The sequence below is a fragment of the Lactuca saligna genome, chromosome 8 (assembly GCF_052625555.1).
Source record: "Lactuca saligna cultivar CGN05327 chromosome 8, ASM5262555v1, whole genome shotgun sequence".
In the NCBI taxonomy this organism is placed as follows: Eukaryota; Viridiplantae; Streptophyta; class Magnoliopsida; order Asterales; family Asteraceae; genus Lactuca; species Lactuca saligna.
In genome coordinates this window covers 245,060,515-245,078,406 of record NC_136424.1, presented here as the reverse complement: position 1 = coordinate 245,078,406, position 17,892 = coordinate 245,060,515, and the positions used below count along the sequence as shown (strand labels likewise).

Below are 17,892 nucleotides of genomic sequence, written 5' to 3'. Positions count from 1 at the left end.
TGCACTCGTGCCAACTCAGCGAGTTCATCGATGTTCATAGTTTTAGTTTTTAGTTTTTCTTTTTGTTCTTTTTACGCGTTTTTTTGTTTTGCTTGCAGTTGTTTCATGACCCGAGGATCTGATACACCTCTGGTCCCTCCTCTCGAAGACCCGAAATCCGCATTAAGGAGGAGCAAAGGAAAAGTCATTGGCGAATCCGCTTCTTTAAAGAATTCGCCACTAAAGAACCTCAAGTCCGTTTTCAGCAAGAAGAGGAGCAGCAAATCAGGAGCATCTAACGCCTCTTTGACAATCGAAGACCCAATTAAAGAAGACACCGAGTACGAGACCGAGGAAGAAGAAGAACCCACATACGAGCACAAATCCGATTTGGAAGACGATTTAGCTATCACTATGGCTAATATCGATGAAGTCCCCGTGGGCGAATGGAAGAAGAGGATGCGAGATGATACTGGCCCGTGACTTGTGCTGCCCGCAATTCCCGCTACCACTACTTTCGAGCTAAAGGGTCATATCCTTGCCCAACTCAAGGAGATTCCTTTCTATGGAAAAGACCACGAAGACGTTTACAAGCACTTGGATGAAGTAAATGATGTGGTTGACTACTTTAATGTCCCAAATGTGCCACGCGAGACCCAGCTACTTCGCATGCTTCCAGTCACATTTAAGGGTGCTGCAAAGGATTGGATCAAGTCACTTCCTCCCGGATCGGTCACCACATGGGCCAAGATGAAAGAAGAGTTCATAGAACATTTTTGCCTGCCGTCCAAAATAGCCAAGTTAAAGAGAGCCATTGCCAACTTCGAGCAACAACCCGAAGAATCTCTTTATGAAGCTTGGGAAAGGTACAAAGGCCTTCCCAGAAATTGCCCACACCATGACCTTAATACCCAAGAAGAAGTTTCCATCTTCTATGATGGAGTTAATGTCACCACAAGGCAATTTCTCGATTCACAAGGCCTGCTCACAAGGAAGCCGCCCTTGGAGATTAAGGAATTAATTTAAGAATTCTCTAAACATTCTAGAGAATACCACAACCCAAGAAACGAAGTAAGCAGGGGGTAGTGAACTCGGCAAGTGATGGCATAACGGCGATGATGGTTAAGCTCGATAGTTTAGATAGAAGGATGACAAAAATGGATCAAAAATCCATGCTATTCGAGTTGGATGCGAGAAATGTAGTGGGCCTCATCTCACGAAGGATTGTGACTTATATGCAAGTGGAAATAAAAAGGAGCAAGTGTTCTATTCAAGTGGCGATCGTTACGATGAGAATTGGCGGAAACCAAAGAAGGAATGACTCCCGTATGAAGAATACAAGAAGGCGAAGGAGGAGAAATACAAACAGAAGGAGAGGGGTTTTTATCAAAAGGAAGAACCGGTTATGGAAAAGAAGACCGATTTAGAAGAAATGTTCACTAGATTCATAGCCGCATCCGAGAAAAGGCACAACAATCATGATGCTGCAATACATGAGACTAGAAATATAGTTCAGAATCAGCAATCATCTATTCTCAACATTGAGAAACAGCAAGGATAAATTACACAAAAAGTGAATGAGAGACGACCGGGTAAACTTCTAAGTAAAATCAAGAATAATCCGAGAATGGAGAATGTGAGTGTTGTGACCTCCAACATTGGAAATATCCTCACCCCTGCACAAAAGATGTTTGAGGTACATGCAGAAAAGACAGAAGAGTCGGATCCAGCAAAACCCGACCGACTCGCCGAGTCCCTCTAATGGACTCGACGAGTCCTTGCCCGGATGATAAAATTGTTGTTTCCTTAAGACCTTATAACCCTCCTTTGACATACACAATCAAATCCATACCTACTGAGAAGGTTAAAGCATACAGAGCTTTCATGGATCATGTTAGGGCCCTTCAAGTAAACATCCCATTTGTGGAAACAATGCTTCAAACACCCAAGTATTTTAACTTATGGAAAGGTCTCTTTGCTGCTAGAAAAGATTTAGCTGAAGTCGCGGAAATAGTAATGAGTGAGCTACCTGAAAAGAAGGGTGATCCGGGAAGCATTATAATTCCTTGCCAATTTGGAGATGTACTTACCACTCAAGCGTTGACCGATTCGGGCGCAAGTATCAACTTAATTCCCTTCTCTTTCTTCAAGAAACTGAATTTACCAGAGCCAAGGCCTGTTAATATGAAGATCCATCTGGCGGACAAGACAATTATTCAACCAAGAGGTGTTTGTGAAGACTCCTCATTAAGGTCGAAAATTTTATTTTTCCCGTGGACTTTGTGGTACTTGACATGGAAGAAGACCCCGAAATTCCAATTATTTTGGGGAGGTCATTTTTGAACACCGCAGGTGCATTAATAGATGTATGCGAGTCTACACTAACGTTGAGGGTAGGAGATGAGACAACAGTGTTTAAAGCTCTACCAGAAGTTAAGCAAGAAGAAGACAGAAAAGAAGAGATCTCATTCATTGATTTGGATGATGAGATACTACAAAAAGAACTTGCACTTTTGCAGGAAGAAAATACAATTACGTTTTTGCTATCCTCTGGAGGTAATGAAGATGTTGACAATGACTTGGAGGAGATAGAGAAGCTTCTGAAAGGAACCGATTCAGAAAACACAGTAAAAAGTGACGAATACGACCCGATTCGCCGAGTCACTTTCTATGACTCGACGAGTCCAATCGAAAAACTTAGCATCTTCGACAATTTAGATCTGCTTGTTACTAGCCCTCTGCATGTTCTGGATAAGAAGACTTTCCCTAATTCTTTAGCAGATCAAGCAGCTAAAGGAGGAATGGATGGCGATTTTCAAGGTGTTCAAGTAGCATGCCTTGACACGATAATGCAAGATGGTCCGCTTGAAGAGGAGGAAAGCCATAGAGAAAAGAAAAATGCAAGGAGAGATGAGGCTGATTAACCATTCTTTACCAAGCCTCGAGCCCGAGTTGTCACCAATTATGAAGTAATTCAATTTAAGGAAAAGGAAGTGCAAATGAGGGTGCGAGAGAATGCGGTAAAGAAGAAGAAAGTGAGGAAAAGGGAAGGCCATGTAGTTGACGATGATGCTATAAGAAAGAAGAAAGAAGACTTGATACGAGCTTACAAGAAGAAGATACACTCTTACAAGACGAAGTACAAACCACAAAAGATTGGGCGTGCGTTCCCGATGCAGGAAAATGAAGCAACGTAGATGGGAAGGAGTCCAGCTAACGACTCCTTAAAAAGAAGCACTTGGCGGGAGGCAACCCATTATTAGAGTTTGCTTTCTTTCATTTTTTTTTCGTTTTAGTTAATTTTCGTTGTTAGGATTTTATTTATCTCCCAAATCATCAGACATGACTGCTTGAGAGTGCATATGGACTAAGTGTGGGGTGGAATGAGTTTTTAATGGCAAATTGATTTTATTTTCTGAATTGTTTATAAGAGACTCGACGAGTCTGACCCTGACTCGACGAGTTGCTTCCAGTTAGATGAGTTTGAAAATCACGACCAGACTCGGCGAGTCTGGCACTGACTCGATGAGTTGGTTTTATTTACAGAAAAAAATTAATTTAAAATGAATTTTTACAACCGGTAACTAGGGTTTTTAACCCTAATGAAATCAGTTTTCCCCCTTCACTCGCCGTGCGCCCCATTTGTGTTCTCTCTCAAGCATTCATCAAAGTCTACACTCCTTCAAGATATTTGATTTTTATCACCAAATGTACTTAATTTTTTCCTTTATTCTATTAAATTCATGATTTTTTAGATGATCTAGGGTGTCAATTTCATAGAATATCCGATTTTGAAGTTTAGTGAATTTTTAGGGTTTTGATTTAGTCTTAATTATGTTGTTTTGGATGGTTATTATCGTCCTAATACATCTTAGAAACATCCCTGGAAAAAACCCCTGAAGAAATTTTGAGGTTTTTTGGTCAAATTTTGATCGACTCGCCGATTGACTCGCGTAGTTCTTACGACTCGCCGAGTCGTTCATGGACTCGACGAGTCCAGTTGGGGACCCAACTGTAATTTGTTTTGATGATTTTCTATGTTTTTTGGGTTATGTGTCCTTTGTTTTGCAGGGATAATGTTTTTCAGAGGACAAAGCTCAAGAGGAAGCCAAGGAGATTTTCCTTAGTTGAATTTTCCTCCAATTGAATCGGCCTCAACGATGACGAGATGGAAGAAGAAACTGGATGATGTTAGAAAAAGGAGGTGTATGTACCTAATCGGATTGATTGGGATTGGTTGCAAAATGTTCGGTATGAGGAGGAGTTAGCACATTATCTTTTGAAGGAATTTACATATGAGGGGGAGACAATGATTTGTGATGGATGGAGCAGAGTTTTTAGAATTCAAGAACCGATGTACCAGGAAATTTGCTGGGATTTTTTCTCCACGGTGTCCTTCCATAGAGGAGATGATTGCTACCACCCCACAAGTTTTAGTTTCTGCCTTGGGGGTGAATACCATCAATGTTCGGTCATTGAGCTTGCATGTCGAATGGGTATTTACGACCAACCATTGCTTACTACTGCTATTTTCCGGGCCTTTTTGGAACAATCTCATAAGGTGTTCCCCGATGGTGTTACAAGTACGGGTTGGTGGAACACAATCGCCAACAAAGTGTATATTCCAAAATCGGACCAAGAAGGAAGTATTAGGTCGCCCATGCACCATCTCATTCACCGCTTAATTTCCACCACCATCAATCAACGGAAGGATGACGACAAGGTGTCCAACCTTGATGTATTTTATCTTTCGAGTATCATCTCGCCCAACACTTTCTGTAACATTCCATGGTGTTTGGTTTCTTATTTGTCGGAGGGTGCGGTCAAGGATCGCAAAACGTCCAAAATTAATGGAGGCATGTTCATGACCAGACTTGCTAACTCATATGGGTTGATGACCTGAGGAGCATGGAACCTGATGATAATGGTTCCAGCCCTACCCTTTAATCCTATTCTTTTTAGGAGGGTGAGGATTATTCAAGACTTTGGTGGTGGTCATTATGCTATCACAAGTGACGATCCAGGAATTGGACCCGAGGCACTAGGAAGGAGAGTTAGATCAAGACGTGAGCGGGAAGTTGAGGAGGAGCCGCTGGTGATTCCGGTGGATAATGAGGAGGAACCAATGGATTGGTACAATGTTGAGATGAGGAGGTTCCAAGATCAAATGGAAAGGGGCATCAATTTTCGCAACGAATCCCACGTGCGGCTTTTCGATCATTTCCATATTCCGCACCTTCATGGGGGTAATTTTCCCTACATTCCTCCGTGGGACGAGGTCATTGATGCAAGGAGAAGTGGAGCTGGTGGAAGTGGAGCTGCTCATGACAATGATGATGATGAGGAGGATTAGTTTTTTTTATGCTTTGTTGAGCAATTTTCATTTTTTTTGATTTGTTTGGTGTGTTTGAATTGTTAGACTTTTATTTTATGCTTGATGTTTAATTTACCTTGATGACTTTCAGATTTTGGGTTAAGAATGCTTGCATAGAGGGTCTAGAGATTGAGAGAGAAAGAAAAATATAAAGAGCAGAAGAGAGTCAAGAAAGGGCGACGTTTAGAGCTAAGGTGTCGAGTTCGGTCCTGAGGGACATGATTGAAATGAGTTTAGAAGTTATGAGGAGTTTTGAAGATTTATCAAAAGCTGGAACAAATGCAGAATGTAAAAATTTTCACCCAGCGGTCTACTCATCGAGCGCACTTAACTGACTCGATGAGTCGCCTTGTATTTTTGCATATTTGAAGTTGTCCGCGACTATACTCGACGAGTCACTAAATTTTATACCAAGACTGCTGATTTGATGCTGTTGAATATACCACTTGACCATTTATTCTTCCATATCGATTCTTGAAGACCTTACACTATTTTTCCTGCCTATTTGGAGCTGCCCACATGTGATTTCATGCCCAAGACGAGGATGATCCATTTCCATGTCTAAAGTCAATTGAAGATGCAATTGAAGAATAGAGACATCGTGTAACAACCCGAAGTTTTCCATCGTCGAAAAACCCATTCTACCCGTAAGAATTCGCCGTTTGTCAATCCGTTCCGTTTTCGTTTTGGGTTAAATTATTTAAATTTATATGTTTATAATAATCCAATGAGTGTCCAAACCCTTTAGGAACTCATGAAATTAGCCCAAAAATGTTTATTTCAAAAGGTTTAGAAATGTCCCTGCCGGGTGACAGAAACTTAATCGGGTACGACCTAAAGCCCCGTTTAATGCCGGTATCAGGTAGAATTTCACCGTGTCCAAGTTTTAGGACCTATATAAACATGTTTAAACATTCATTTGAGGCTTTTTCTTCCTCTCTCTACTCTCTCTCTAACCTCTCTCCTAAATCCAAGTTCAAGGGTCCAAAACTCAAATTTAAGTCCTCAAATCTCTTAGGTACCTTCCCTAGCTTGTTATGTAACCTCCCTAGCCTTCAAATTCGAGTTCAAAACATGGAATAGGACCACATTCATGAGTTTACGGCCCTGGAACAATCCTAGGCCTTGAACTCATATGAAATGGGTTTTGGAGCCCAAAAACCCTTCCAAAACACAATTCGACCTTATATATGGCTAGATGACTTTATGGAATGGACCTAGAATGCCTTAAACTATAATTTAGATACTTTTACATGATTTTACGGCCAAGGATGGTGTTTGGGCCGTAAATTCATAATTATAGGGTTTTTAAGCCCTTAAACCCTTCCTAGACCCCAACAAGACATGGATATGACTTCTAGAATAATTGCTTTAGCCTTAGAACACTTTAAACATAAATTTTGAAGGGTTTGTGTGAGTTTACGGCAAGGCATGTTCTTGGGCCGTAAACTCCTTAAACAAGGGTGTAAACTCACTTCTAAGGTGTTAGAAAGCCATCCAACACCACCAAAAGTCTTGGAATAAATCATAGAACCAACCAAAAATAGTTTAAGGACCTTAAACACAAGAAAACCTCACATATGAGAGTTTACAGCCATAGAACATACTTGAAGGCCGTAAACTCCTAAAAGGATGTCAAATGAGGCCCAAAATTCATTTCTAGGCTTGTAGGAATTTTTAGAATCACATGTGATTAATTTTGGGACCTTAAAAACAATTATTCAAGGAGATATGAGAGTTTACAACCATAGGCCCCATGCCAAGGCCGTAAAATCCCTTAAAGGTTGTATTTGGTTATTTTAATTCAATCCAAGCCTTAGGTAAAATTATTCCAAGCATTTCCAAGTGTTAATATCCATTTGTGACACATTAAACACCATAAACCACCCCACCATGAGTTTACGGCCGTAAACTCATGGGGAATGGGTGTTATGACCAAAAACTCCATTAGGGAGTTTACTCTTGGGGAGTAAACTCAAATTCCAAGTCCCTAATGCCATTACACGTCCTTAAACGCCACCCGGGTCCTTCCAAACACTTGAAATGAGGTGTTTCCGCGACTAAAAGTGTTTGTCCCTAACAGTTAAATAATCTAAGTCCTAATTAGATACAAATGTGTATATTTGCATTATACTTAGGAACCTTGTGTGTTTGCAAGCCCCGGACCAACGTTTAGCATCCTAAATCGTCACGTTTCTCGTCCGGTGAGTTCATACCCCTACGCTTTTTCCGTGTTTTTTTTTTCAATGTTTTCAGGGGGGGGAATACAAGCAAACTATAACTGTTTTCAAAACATAACATTGATGTGTTTCAAATAATATCTGGCAAAATTTATAAATACCTTTACCCCTTATGTATTATGCTGAGCATAAGGGATGATTTATCAACTACAACTAAATGGATTTTAGTTAAGAAAATAACTAAGCTAATCAAATTATTATGGGAATAATTTGGGGTTCCTTAGTGTTCGTGTTATCATGTACTAATATGTATATAAAGTTATTAGATAAACTATGTCTGATTCAGTTTATCTCTGTATCATTTGAATGTATTGCCAGATAATTTCATTCTATGTATATTCACTGTATTATGTTTCATAATCTTTTGTATGTTTGATATCGTATGAGAACCCTGTGAATAGTTTAGTACTAGTTTGTGAGTTATTCACTACCCTTTATGGACGATCAGTAAATCCTCCCCGGAAGTGTAACCAGAGTCTCCTGGAGGGAGAGCAAGGAATTTGTGAATAGATCTATTCGGGACTGACAATCCCACACCTTAACTGCTAGCTACAGTTAGGCGGGCACGCCTGGGGTGACAAATTTCTGGATATCATTTGACATCTGACAAGCGTCAAGGAGGTCTCTTTGTTGTATCAACATGGTTACCCGACTCACAATACGTATTAACATAAGTTTATTCACAGTATCGCTTTGGGTTCAGTTTGACTATGTTTCGATTCCATATCTACCTTCTATCTGTAGTTTCCATGTCTAGTACGGGATGATGGTCCCATGGTTCTCAGTTTATTGGTCTTATATCTAATGCGGGATGGTAGTCCCAGGGTCTTTAACTTATATCTAGTACGGGATAATAATCCCATGATTTCAACCTATATCTTGTACGGGATGGTAGTCCCATGGTTTTGAAACTATATCTAATACGAGATGATAATCTCATGGTTTTGAATCTATATTTAGTACGGGACGGTAGTCCCATGGTTTTCAATCTATATTTCAATGAATATCAAGCTATACCATATCTAGTACGGGACGGTAGTCCCATGGTTTCTAATCTATATTTCCAAGAATACTAAACTATACTGTATCTAGTACGGGACGGTAGTCCCATGGTTTTCAATTCATGTTTCCATGAATATCAAACTATATTGTATCTAGTACGGGACGGTAGTACCATGGTTTTCAATCTATATTTTCATGTATATCAAACTGTCTTATACTTAATACGGGATGTGAGTCCCATGGTTTTCAAACTACTTTCCATTTGTAGATCGCACATTTCAAACTAATTCATATTTAGTTTGGGATAGTAATCCCATGATCCTCAATATATAGTTTTATGTATTAAACTATACTCTGTAATATACAACCGGTGTTACAATTAGGAAAATATGGGATTTTCCTGGGGTAAAATACAACACATAAACGAATTGGTAACAAGTGATAACTAAACTAAGTCTACATAAGAAAATATGGGATTTTCTTGGATAACAACCTCTTTGGTAAACCTACTTTACATAAGAAAATATGGGATTTTCTTGGATAACAACCTCTTTGGTAAACTAAAGGAAACTGGTACATTTTCAGAAAACAAACATCTTATGAACTCACCAGCTTTATGCTGATTTTCAAACCGCTTGTATTCTCAGGTCAACGATAGACAGGTACCCAACAATCCTTTTTGGAGAAGACGGAGCATACTGAGGACCTCGTCTTTACTTTTGTTAATATGATGCATATGTATATCACTTGTATAACTTTACTTTTGAAACAAATGTAAATTTTATATGTAATGTAATGGTTGTTTACTTTACTTACTATGTGCATTGGATTTGATACTTAACGTGGAGTCCGCCCCGTAAATATTTCCGCCTTCAGTTTTCGGGGTGTGAGACATCGACCTAGCAACTGCTATTCCAGGGGAGTTTGTTCCAGTTCCCTTTTTTATTTTATTTGTCTTTTTCATGCATAATATGCAACGGGGGCATTGCATAAATTAAGTGTGGGGTAGGGGGTTGATGTCATCTTAGTAAATTTAGAATCTTAATTTAGGACGAATTTAAAAAAATTTCATACCAAAAATATGACTTAGGAATTAATTTATGAAAATTTGGTAAAAAGTAATTAGGATTCCATGTTAGAGTTATGTTGATAATTGCATGAAGACCCAAATGTTTAGTTGAGCCTATATACGTTCTAGTGCATTTGTGGCTTCCTTATTCCAGTGAAATCATGGGACAAAAACACGACCTCGCTCAGCCTGAAGGATGCAATATGTTTAACATCGTGTACCAGAAATGTATCCAGGAAAATTATTATCATTAACCAATAAAGGTTGAAGTTGAGCGCCCCTGCATAAGCATGTAGGGACTTGAGTGAAAAAAGTGAGGTACATGTAAAAAAACGAGAGATAAAATTACAAGAAAAGTTGAAGAATTCTTGGAGCATCAAAGTCAAATATCAAATATGAAGATCAAAAATTCCAAAGAAATTCAAAAAGTGAAGATACCAAAAACCAAACAACAAGGTGATGAATTCAAAGAGATTAAATATCAAATGTAAAAGAAATAGAGAATTCCAAAGAGCTCCAATGTGGTATCATAAATTGTAATTATCTAGATTATGTATGCTTGGGTTGCTCAACCAAAAATACCTTGAGGTTAAGAGGTTTTCTGAGGATGGATTCGGAGGGATGCATAAAATGAACATAGTTCGGGGTGAGTGGGCGAATGTTTATGAGGATTGTGACTATTTGGATTATGGGGGGGGGGGTATTTAGGACAATTTTAGACACAAATGCATGCGTTGCGGTCTTGGCATAATGGCTGGGTTAGATTGGAGTTGTCATATGTGATTCTATAATGTTAAAATTCGGTTTTGCTTGGGGGCAAGCAAAAGTCAAGTGTGGGGTATTTTGATATTTTCATATTTAGTTATATATAAGCATAGATTTTTATCATTTATTAGCTAAATTATGGCATTTCATTGACAAAAGATACTTAAAAGTGTTTGAATTATGTTTTCAGTCTAAAGTTTAAGCTTGGAAGCAAAAGGAAGCAGAAGAAGCGGTTTGGAGCTCAGGAATTAAACAAAGAAGGAAACCCACCAAAACAACACCTAATCGGCGAGTCCGAGTGAAGGATCGAGAAGATAATGAAAAGATAAGGACTTTGTGACTTACCGTACACGGGATTTAAGTGATCGACTCGGTGAGTCGGACATGGACTCGGCGAGTCGGGTTGAATCTATATAAACGGTTTCCCAGATCGACATTCAACATTCTGGAACCCTTGGGGAGAAGTAAGTTGCGAACCAGAGCCAGGAGAGACCTGAAGAACGAAGATACAACCTAGAGTTCAATCCCGAAGGAGATTTGAGGCAGATCTACATCATTATACTTACTCTTTTGTTTTCCAATATGGCTAGACAATTAGAATTCGTTTTTGTGCTATTTATTACCTCAAACATGAGCTAAAACTCTTAAACTTCTGTTTGGGGATACAATATTGATACTATGGATTGATTATTATTGTAGGATTAATTCAATATTAGTGATTTGTTGATTTTATCTTGTTAAAGAACCTTATGTGTGGATGACAAATATTTTCCTGTTAATAGGAAGATAATTAAATAGTATGAACATCTTTTAATTGTCAACCTCATATGTTATGTGACCACTTTGTCATATGTCTAGGATTAATGAACACGAAACTAGAATTAATAAGAAAAATAAGTAAATTCATGTGTGAGCTTGTATGATGACCATCAACAAGAAGTTAACTAAAGGACCAAATTAGTTAGCAATTACAAGTCTAAATTAACCCGAATAAATAATCTAGTGAATTAAATTGAATTAAACAACTGATCACTGTTTGAGTTAGTTTGTTCTCTAAGGATTAGTGCAGCGAATGTGAATCTGATCAACTGAATCGATATCCAATAGAAGAATTAATCCATTGCACTATTACCATAATATCAACCATAGGATCAATTGAGTTGAACTAAACAGAAGTCCTTCTCATCACTGAATTTAGTTGAATCTTTTCTTTTCTAGTTCTTTTTAGTAATACTAGTAAGTTTATAGTCTTGTAAAACTAGAGGAAAACCCTTACTTATTAATTAATTTAGATAAAATTAGTTTTTAGTTTTAATTTACCGTTCCCTGTGTTCGATACCCTACTTATTTAGCTTTACCACAATTGATAGGTCCACTACCTTTGTATGTTTATTTTATAATTAAAAGTAGGTTTAAAACTAGCTCGTTTCACACACATCAGGAATGAAGAGTACAATTTACACCGACCACAAGAGCCTTCAACACATTTTCGATCAAAAGGAGCTCAACATGCGACAACGACGATGGGTCGGGCAACTCAATGACTACGAATGCGAAATTCGTTATCATCTTGGCAAGGCCAATGTAGTAGCTGACGCCCATAGTCGAAAAGAATACACTGGTCGGAGAGTCAAATCTATGAATATGACTATCCATTCCCACTTATCCACACAAATTAAAGAGGATCAACTAGAAGGTTTGCAACCTGAACATGTGATGGGTGAATCCCTTAGAGGAATGGAAAAGGATCTAGAAATCAAGGGTGGCGGAGCCTATCTGGACACCGAGACATGGTGGCTTCAGAGACGTGGTCATGACCGAAGCACACAACACGAGGTATTCCATTCACCCAGGTTTAGATAAATGTATCTGGATCTTAAGAAAGTGTACTGCTGGCCTAACATGAAAGAAGAAATTGCTACCTTCGTAGCTAAATGTATTACTTGCTCTAAGGTTAAGGTCGAGTATCAGAAACCTTTAGATTACTACAACAATAGGAGATACCGGAATGGAAATGGGAACGGATTACTATGGATTTCATAACTAAGTTGCCCAAGACAACAGGGGGACTTGATACCATATGGGTCATCGTCGACACATTGAGCAAAATCCGTGCATTTTCTACCAATCAAGGAGACTGATAAGATGGAAAGGCTTACAAGAACTTACATAAGGGAAATAGTGCGACTGTATGGTGTCCCGATGTCCATTATCTCCGATATAGATAGTAGATTTACATCAAGGTTCTGGCAGTCACGAAAAAGTTCCCTGGGGTCTAGGCTAGACATGAGTACAGCCTACCACCCACAAACAGAAGGGCAAAGTGAGAGAACGATACAAACTTTGGAAGATATGCTAAGATCCTGTGTGATTGACTTTGGAAAGGCATGGGATATCCATTTACCCCTTGTTGAATTTTCATACAACAATAGTTATCATACGAGCATAGATGCTCCATTTGAAGCCCTCTATGGCCGTAAGTGCAGGTCCCCTCTGTGCTGGACTGAAGTTGGCGACACACAGTTAGCTAAAGGATGAGATCCTGAAAGCGCTCTCATCGGTCCAGAAATCATATGGGAAATGACAGAGAAGATCATTCAGATTCGTGAACGGTTGAAAGCATCTAGACACCGATAGAAAAGCTACGCTGACCAAAGGAGGAAACCTTTGGAATTCCAAGTACGAGACCGCGTTCTATTGAAGGTCTCACCCTCGAAAGGATTAATACCTTTGGAAAGCGTGGAAAACTAAATCGAAGATACGTAGGGCCTTTCGAGATTCTCGCCAGAATCGGCCCTGTAGCTTACAAACTTAATTTACCACATAAGCTTAGTAACATACATCCAACCTTCCATGTATCGAATTTGAAAAAATGTCTGTCCAATGAGACTCTTGTGATCTTACTCGACGAGATCGAGATCAACGAGAGCCTCAACTTCGTGGAAGAACCGGTAGAAATCATGGACCGAGAGGTCAAACAAATGAAATAAAGTCGCATACCCATCGTGAAAGTTCGTTGGAACGCCAAGCGAGGACCTGAATTCACATGGGAATGCGAAGATCAGATGAAACAAAAGTACCCACATCTTTTTCTCTGATTCACAAGTATCTTTCTTACTATAAATTTCGGGACGAAATTCCCTCTAACGGGGGGATGATGTGACAACCCGATATTTCAACTCCATGTAACGACCTAAAAAGTCAAGTATTGTAACCACTTTTGTTATAATGAAATTAATTTTGAAAATAAAATGTCCAAAAGGCTCTAATTAATTACCTACTATGTTAGATGTCAATAAACCGTGATCGTACGTAAAAAGAACGCTTAAATCTGACTTCGTATAAGGAAGTTATGAATTTTCCAAGTTCAGCTTAGCAACAGACAACTAAAAACTCGAAACGGCGATCGAGCGACTTTTGGCGGAATGACCTAAATGAGAATCGAAGGTCGCGACAATGTTTTTTCACCAGTAAAAAGTCTGGCAAAAACAGACGTTAGATAATGAAGTTATGAATTTCTAACAAAATTTTCTTACCACGACCTTTTAAAAATAAATAATAAAAATAATTTCAAAATTTGCCGACGAAATCTAAACGAAAGTTGTAGAGCATAGTCTCACCTACGCGTGGATATAAAGAACGTCGAAAACAGAGTTTGTATGAATAAGATATGAATTTTTGAAGTTTATTAAATAATAAAAATATAAATTTTATATTTAATTTCGATATTATCCGAAGGGTGAGTCACCAGGCCGATCCGAGTTACGCCTTGCGTACACTCATATGCCCAGCGTACTCGAGGCCTAGGCCTCAGATCGTCCACATCGCCCCTATGCGAGGCTATGCCCCATCCCATTCGAAGGTTCGAGGCAGTCGAGGAAGCAGTCACGCATGATGCACGAGTACGCCCCGCGTAGCGAGGCGGTTCCTACCCCCTATAAAAGGGATGCGACGATTCTGAAGTAAGGGCTCAATTTCTCTCAACTTTCTTGCGTTTTTGCCTTGTTTTCCGTGGACGTACTATCCCGAAGCCCCGATTTCCTTGCTCAAGTCCCGAAGGTTGTTTGTGCTCCCGAGATTCCCGAGAATCCTGAGAAAATCCGCTTTCTCGAGTCAAAATTCTGCTCGATTTTCATCTCGCGTTCTTCGATCTTTCAAGTGAGTTCATACCCCTATAATCCACACTTTAAATGTTTTACAAATGCTTTTATTTGCTTTTAAGGGGGGGGGGGGTGAATACAAGTAAAACACACGATTATTACCGTGTGTTATATAAAGTTTCATTATACACTTTTTATCAGTGGAATCATATGTGATTTAACTATTATAGGGAAAACTTTCGTATGCAAAATATACCACGATAACATCTTATTTTTTGAAATAAAAAATGATTTATGTATTTACGTAAATCAAACACTCTGCTTATACTATATGTATATGTGTCCATCTTTGGCACTACACAAATTATACTTTTCATAACAAGTGAGCATTTCACTAGGGATTACTATACAAACGAGACACACTTTTAGAAAACTATAATAGGTATAGTTTTACAAGAACATTACGAACTTTTACATACTAGAAATACTATCTCAAGAAGTTATTTTCATATACAAGAAGAAACGAACATTTTCACACGTAAATGTGTTTTATACTAAGTTTTTTGAGACATTAAACTTCACGTACGCTCGAGTACACATTTCAAGTCCTATATTATATACCAAAATCCCTTGGAGGGGGAGCATGGTGTTTGTGTATAGATCTATACGGGATTGACAACCCCGCGCCCTTACTGTTAGCTACAGTACACCATTTGGGGTGACAAACATCAGAACATTCCAACGCCTGAAGAACGTTGTGTATAGGCATTTCTAGTCAATAGCATGGTTATAAAACTCACATGGAGTATTAAAAACACATTGATTGATGGGGTTTTTCAGACGTATTAGAAATTTTATAGGTACATAAAATAACTACTTTAGGCATGAAAAACCTAATTCTAATACAATTTTGGAACTTCTAAACCACTACCCACATACGGGAAAACATAAATTTTCTAGAAACAAACATTGGTCTTGATTTATGGCTACATTTATACCAGTAGAAAATATGGGATTTTCTAGGAACCAACAAACAAAAACAAACAATTTCATTTTAGTTCATACAAACATTATCATTTAATACTTATGAAACTCACCAGCTTAAATGTTGATATACTCTTTCAAAACTACTTGTATATCCCAGGGACTCAGTAATTGTAGGTACCAAACAACTTTTTGAAGAAGGGACGCTGAGGCGCCAGTTTAATTTCATATTTTTGGCATCATATTGTAATTGGTTATGAACATGTACCTTTTAACAATGTAAACTTTCAATTATATATATGATGGTTGTATTGGTTTCTTTACTATGTATTCATCTGACAGGGACTGCCCGATAGTGAAGAACTCAGGCGCAGATGGACGCATTCTGATGATCACCACAGGAGAATCAACCCCAGAGTCGCCAACGAGCAGCGGTACGTTTTCGACTTAGTAATTACTTTTTAAAATTAATTTATATATTAATATAAGATTAAAACTTGGGGGAAAACACTTAAAAGTAATTATAATAACTAACATATTGAAATAGATCACGATATTCAACAGAACTAAAAGATACGTTTAGAGAAGCTATGATGGCTTAAGCATATACATCAGAGTTATGCATGACTAAGATGTTGCAGACTTAGAGTGAGTAATTCCGCCTTAATTCCTATTCCTTATTTGGTTGTGGATTTGAGGCAGAGTTACTCAGTCGACTGAATATTCATCTTGATTATTCATCACTTGTATATGACAGGTGATCATTGTAGTACCGAGGAGGATCATGATATAAAGTATGATCACCAATTATCAAAGCACTTTCATTGTATGGACTCACACATAGCAGTACGATGCGTAGGAGTGTTAATATCAAAGTGAAAACAGAAAGCAGTAGAAGATTTACAAAGAGTACATTGTCAAACACACTAGGATTACATCATCGTATAACAGACGTTTCTTTCAAATCGGCCAAAACCTTGTTCAGTAAAGAGTCCGTTACTATCATTCGTCATGAGTTAGTGTGGTCCTCACCATACTAAGTTCATAAGTTTCTATCGTATCGACCGTCAAGTTTGCGAAACCTTCATCATTCGTATTGACAGTCCGACCTAAACCTCAGTTTTATCTTTCGTATTCTAAACCCCGAAGTACTTGTGTGAAGAGTACTTTTTCCTCTGAAGGCATTCCGTCATATATTCCGCAACCCGTCATGAAATACCACTCATCCAGCAGACCAAGTTTGAGCACAAAAGGTAAGGACAAATACAGTGCACCTATTACTATCCAGTGTGATGAGATTAAACTAACCTTTAATCTATAAAGATCGATTAGATCTTGAACAAGTATATAAACGTAAACAATAAGAACGCAATAAAAAGAATAAGTCAAGATGGAATCAAACGAGTCGAATGATTAAACAAAATCCTCAGAAGAGCTCGATTAATAGCATCAACTGTAGAGGATTGGAAGGTTACAAGAACGATCAAAGAAACCTGTTATCGTCTAGATGTATCGCTATTCTCAGATCTCTAAAAACCTTAACCTAATATGCATGCAAGCGTAAACTTATATACAAAACATAAAAGGTTCACGGTTGGACAGGCCTAAACCGTAATACAAAAAGCCTTATGCTAAACGAGCCCAAAAGATGCAATCTTCAAAAATAATCTCTAGCTCAACAATCTCCCCCTTTGCGTCAATTTGGAGCAAGACCTTCACTAGTTACTTGGGCCAGCAGCTGAAGCAGGTACCTTCTTCTTCACGGTACTAAACAGACATTTAGTGATGGAAAGAATGGTCTGTCTAAACCGGATGTACCAGTTAATCATATCTTCAAAGTACTTGACGTCATCAACCAAGTTCTCTTTACACCGTTTGATAATGAACAACACATGCTCCAAACAGGTTGTGGTGTAAAGATGCTTGTCAGCTAAAGCGAAGAGACATTTTTGTCCTTCCGCTCTAGTGAACATAACCGAGTTGCGTCTCCGGTCGATCCTGCCCAGTAGCATTTGATTGAGATCACTGGCCGATCCCACAGGAGCAATTTTGGGTTTCTTCTTGAAGACTGTGGCGACCTCCTGATCCATTAGGGCAACCTCCATGATGTAGCAGGCTAACATCCTTTTGACATGGTCTAGAATGGGACCATATTCAGCTTCATTAGTCAAAAGGATATTATACAGGACAATCCAATCATGAGGATTTAGATTCGGTAGATCTGCCAGGGAGATAAGATGAGCAGTTATTGCAGATCCTCGAATCAATTTGAATCGAACATTTATAAAACGTCCTTCAGTATAAGGTTTCAGCACCCGAACGTTTACAATCTTCTGGGCGCTCCAAGTAAGGAATTGTGGACGAGCAGCCGCCAGATAG

General features: G+C 38.7%; 1 non-coding gene across 1 annotated transcript; it reads right to left on the bottom strand.

Annotated features, from left to right (window-relative positions):
• Positions 1–777: 777 nt before the first annotated feature.
• LOC145013632 (small nucleolar RNA R71) lies at positions 778–884 on the bottom strand. The gene has a single exon (XR_013665180.1). It is a non-coding gene; the product is annotated as a small nucleolar RNA R71 (small nucleolar RNA).
• Between the last annotated feature and the right edge of the window lie 17,008 nt (positions 885–17,892).